Source organism: Miniopterus schreibersii (genome assembly GCF_964146895.1).
Source record: "Miniopterus schreibersii genome assembly, chromosome: 5".
Taxonomy (NCBI): Eukaryota; Metazoa; Chordata; class Mammalia; order Chiroptera; family Miniopteridae; genus Miniopterus; species Miniopterus schreibersii.
In genome coordinates, this window is record NC_138106.1 from 25,769,935 (window position 1) to 25,775,505 (window position 5,571).

Sequence of the window (5,571 nt, forward strand, 5' to 3'; positions counted from 1 at the left end):
ATTTAGGAGTTCCTATATTGGGTGCATATATATTTATCAGGGTTATATCCTCTTGTTGGATTGATACCTTTAGTATTATGTAATGACCTTTCTTGTCTCTCATTATGGTCTTCATTTTGAAGTCTATTTTGACTGATATGAGTATTGCTACCCCAGCTTTCTTTTTCATTTCCATTTCATTTCATTTTCCATCCCTTCACTCTCATCCTGTGTGAGTCTTTTGATCTGAGGTGGGTCTCCTGTAGACAGCATATATTTGGGTCATGTTTTCTTATCCATTCAGCCACCCTGTATCTTTTTATTGGGGCATTTAATCCATTTACATTTAAGGTTATTATTGAAAGATACTTATCTACTGCCATTTTATTTCTTTATGCCTATGTTTCTCATTGTTTCTATTTCTACTTCTAATTATAGCAGTCCCTTTAACATTTCCTGTAATGCTGATTTTATATTGATAAACTCTGTTAGCCTTTTTTTTTTTTTTTTTTTTGTCTGGGAAGCTCTTTATTTCACCATCTATCTTGATTGATAATCTTGCTGTATAGAGGAGTCTTGGTTTCAGATGCTTGTTTTGCATTACCTTGAACACTTCCTGCCATTCCCTTCTGGCCTATGGAGCTTCTGATTAGAAGTCAGCTGACAGCCTTATGGGGGCTCCTTTGTAGGTAAGATTGCTTTTCTCTAGCTTCCTTTAAGATTCTCTCTTTGTCTTGAATTCTTGGCATTTTAATTATGATGTGTCTGGGCATGGGCTTCTTTTGGATTCTTCTTGCTTGGGACTCTCTCTGCCTCCTGAACTTGTGTGACTTTTTCCTTGACCAGGTTAGGGAATTTTTCTGCCATTATTTCATCAAACAGGTTCTCTAACCCTGCTTACTTTCGACCTCCTCTGGCATTCTTATAATACGAATATTGTTACGTTTCATGCTGTCCCACAGCTCCCTTAGACTGTCTTCCTCTTTTTTAATTGTTTTTTGGTTTTGGGTCTCTGATTGAGTGATTTTTTTTCTACCCTGTCTTCTAATTCACTGATCCAATCCTCAGCTTTCTCTAATCTGCTATTTCTTCCTTCCAATGTATTCTTTATTTCTGCTGTCATTCTTCGTTTCCGACTGGTCATTTTTCATAGTTTCCATATCTTTTTTCATGCTGTTGAGCATCCTTTCAATCAGTATTCTGAACTCTATATCTGAGAGCTTGCTTATCTCCGTTTTATTTAGGTATTTTTCTGGAAACATCTCTTGTTTTCATTTGGAGCTTGTTTTTTGGTCTCCCCATTTTGGCTACTTTTTGGGGTTTGTTTCTATGTATTAGGTAGATCTGCTAGGACTCTCGGTCTTTTTAGAGGGTCTCTGGTACAGGCCAATGTCAGATGCAGTTTGTGACTGGCCCTGAATACCCTCTTTGGAGCTATCAACAACCCTAGGCTTGAGGTCTCCTCTTGTCTGGGAAGCTCTGTCTGGGGTTTAGGCCCCAGAGTCTTTGGTGGGAACCCCCCACATCTGAGATATCCCTCCGGACCTTCACCTGCTGCCTGTGGGAGCCCAGACAGCCTTCTCACATCTGCACTTCCTACCCGTCTCTATGCAGTCTCCACTTTTCCTCTTTTGTTATGAGGGTGCTCTCCAGTTAGTCTTCAGTTGGTTTTCAAGATGGTTTTTCTATGTTTTAGTTGTAAAGTTGGAGAGTGTCAGTGTAGCTTCCACTCAGTCTGCCACCATCTTGGATCCCTCTGTTGTTATTCTGTACGTTAACAATAAACTATCAGAAACAAAAATTAAGAAAAAATCCACTTACAATTACATTGAAAAGAATAAGTAGGAACAAATTTAACTAAGGAGATGAAAATATCTGTACACTGAAAACTGTAAGACATTGCTGAAAGAAATTAAAGAAGACACAAATAAATCAAAATATATGGAAGAGTTAGTATTGTTAAAATGTCTGTACTACCCAAAACAATCTACATATTCAATGTGATCCCTATCCATATTCAATGGCACTTTTCACAGAAATAGAATAAACAATCCTAAAATTTTTATGCAACCACAACGGATCTGATATAGCTAAGGCAATCTTGAGAAGAAAGAACAAAGCTGTAGACACCACAGAACCCTTATTTCAAACATTTTATAAAGCCAGAGTAATCAAAAAAGTATGGTATGATATAAAAAAGATACATGGTTCAATGGAACAGAATAGAGAGCCAAGAAAAAAGCCTATACATATATGGTCAATTCATTTATGACAAAGGGGCCAAGAATATACAGTAGAAAAGGAGAGTCTCTTCAATAAATGGTGTTGGGAAAATTGGACAGCCACATGCAAGGTAATGAAACTGGACCCCTATCTTACCCCAAAGACAAGAAAAAATCTTAATGAAAAAGACTTGAAAACTTCAGGTAAGACCTGAAACCATAAAACTCCTAGAAGAAAACAGGGGAGATAGCTCCTTGACATAGGTCTTGGCAATGATTTTTTGGATTTCACACTAAGAACAAAAATTAAAAAATTGAAGTACACCAAACTAGAAAGCTCTTGAACAGCAAAGGAAATCATGAACAAAATAAAAAGACAACCTACAGAAAGGGAGAAAATATTTGCAAGTATCTGATAAGGAGTTAATATCTAAAATATATAAGGAACTCATACAACTCTGTAGGAAAAAAACCCACAAACCAATTAAAAAAATAAGCAGAGGAACTGAATAGACTTATTTTTTCCTAAGAAAGTATACAAATGGCAATACATGAAAATGTGCTCAATCTCACTCATCATTAGGAAAATGCAAATTAAAACCTCAATATCACTTTGCACCTGTTGGAATGGCTGTATCAAAAAGATAAAAGAGTATCTCTAAAGTCAATAAAAACATATCCTCAGGTGAGGATTTTTAAAAAAGATAACAAATGTCTGCAAGGATGTGGAGACAAATGAACCGTTGGTGGGACTGGAAATTGGTGCAGCCACTATGGAAAACAGTATGGAGGCACCTCAAAAAATTAAACAGAACTGCTATCTGATTCAGCAATTCCACTTCTGGGTAATTATCTAAGGAAACAGATGATTACCTGGATAACATATCTGCTCCCTCATGTTTATTTCACATTGCAGCATTATTGATAATAGCCAAGACATGACAGCAACTTAAGTGTCCATGGATGGATGGATTAAAAAATGTCATACATATATATGTACACACACAATGGAATACTATTCAGCCATAAAAGAAGGAAATCCTGCCATTTTTGACATGGGTAGACCTTGAGGTCATCATGCTAAGTGAAATAAGTCAGACAGAAAAGTACAAATACTGTACAATCTCACTTGTATGTGTAATCTTTTAAAAATTAAACTCAGAATCAGAAAACAAATTGGTTATTTCCAAACCAGGGTGTGGATGTTGGGGGAAATGGGCAAAACTGGTCAAAAGGTATCAACTTTCAGCTATAAAAGTAGTAAGTCCTGGGATTGTAATGTATAGCATGGTGACTATAGTTAACAATACTCTATTGTGTATTTGAAAGTTGCTAAGAGAGGAGATACTAAAAGTTTTTATCAGAAAAAAAAATAAATTTGTAACTATATAAGGCAATGGATGTTAACTAGACATGTGGCAATTGTTTTGCAATATATACATACAGTATATCAAATCATGTTCTACACCTAAAACTAGTAAGTTATATGTCAATTACTGCTCAATAAAAAAAGAATGAGGCAGGTCTACATGTACTAATTTAGAAAAAACTTGGGAAATCGTAGCAACATAGGAGAAAACAAAGTAGATAAAAGAGTAGAACATGCTCAGTGATATGACAGAATGTAATGGCAAGCCAGGCTAATTTTGCACTGAGAAATGTATATCTGCAGGAAAATTTAGGTGTCTTAACATAATAAATAACATGGAGAGGTTGTAGAGAACTCCTCACGTTGTTTCAAAGTGGCATTGGACAATAATATAATACTCTCCATTTTTCTTTATGTCTTGCAAAATTACAATCATCTTGTTATTTGAGCATCATGAATCTCTATGAGGATCAAGGAAGTGCAAGCATCTTCCTTACTGGGAACACATAGAAAAAGATGACTTAACAGAGGTTATATGGAACCTTTGTGAATGCATTTGTCCAAAAAGCCAAGCAGCAGGGGTAGGGCTGGTGGCAGAGGCCCTGAGACCACAGTCTAATAGTCTCTTCTTTCTCTTAAGGCGAGAAGGTACAGCTGTCCACCAGACCTGGGCATTCAATGTGCAGCACTCAGGGCACCAAGCTGATCTCCCTGGCAGATGTTAAAATGATAGAAAAATACAGATAACATACATGGGAAAGTATAGCCTTCTCTTTCTAGAGCTGCCAGGGTGATCTGCCTTGAGGCTTAGTCTGTTTCCCATATATTTCTTAAGTAAAATCCCAGCCATTGCAGCTAGTTAAAAGGGTAAAAGAAAAAAAGATGTCATCACTCAGATGTTTCCCATGTAGGGTATGTTTGTTAGTCATCAGTCTTATGTATGACTCTTCAATGGAAAGGTCCACATTTACAGTAACCATGTGCCCCTTCATTTTCCCCAGGCTGCAACTAAGCCTGGACAATTTCAATGCCTGTAAGCATCCATTTGTGAGCCATTGTAGCTTCTTGCCAAGTTCTTGTGGCATTGAAGTCATGGGTATGAACAGAACTTTATAGTACAGCGAGAGAAAATGATCTTTCCATCAACATATCAAAATGCTCCATTTGCCTCTGTATCATCAAAGAACCAATGCTCAGTCACAGAATATGATCATTCAGAAAACTGTCTCTCGTTTTATTAGGAGCCTGATTTAGCTCCCTATTTGCATCCTCGGCTGCATGTAAAAAAGATCTACTTCTCATTTGTTTGTTCCCATTACCTACTTTTATTAATAGTCACTTGTATTTTCAATTTTACACATTAACTGTCTTTTAAATCAAAATGAAATATGTACTTGACAACTTCTCACTCAAGCATTTGGTTCCCCATAAATCCTGGAAATGACACAGTATGCATTTGCCTCTGGCACACCTCTTCAAAAACCAGAGTTGTGCAAGGAGGGACACTTGAGAACCAGGGAGCCCTGTCCTTCATAGCCTCTCCAAGTTTGGGGAAGAAGTGGCATGTTGAAAATGACAGGAGCAAATCTGCTTAATCACATGGAGTGTGTGTGTGTGTGTGTGTGTGTGTGTGTGTGTGTGTGTGTGTGTGTGTGTTTGAGTACACCAAAAAAGAACCAAGCTGAGTTTCACTTCCTGGCAGTGTTCAGCAATACTTTCCTGGAGTCTAATATTCTTCCCATTTGTTTACACTGTCAAGATAATCCCTGATTTTCAGTTCTGATTTTATTAGAATCATGTTTCTCATCCTTTGTCCTACCCAACTTTTCATAATTATGCAATTTCATAAATGTTTCTTATCCAAAATACTCTGATCCAAATAAAAAACAAAGTTATTTAAAATGTTTACTGTTTCCTGATTCCCACTCTTTCTCCTATTACAAACATAAATAACTGGGCACCTTATTGATCAGCCCATTGCAATTGTCAGAGTTCCTTTAC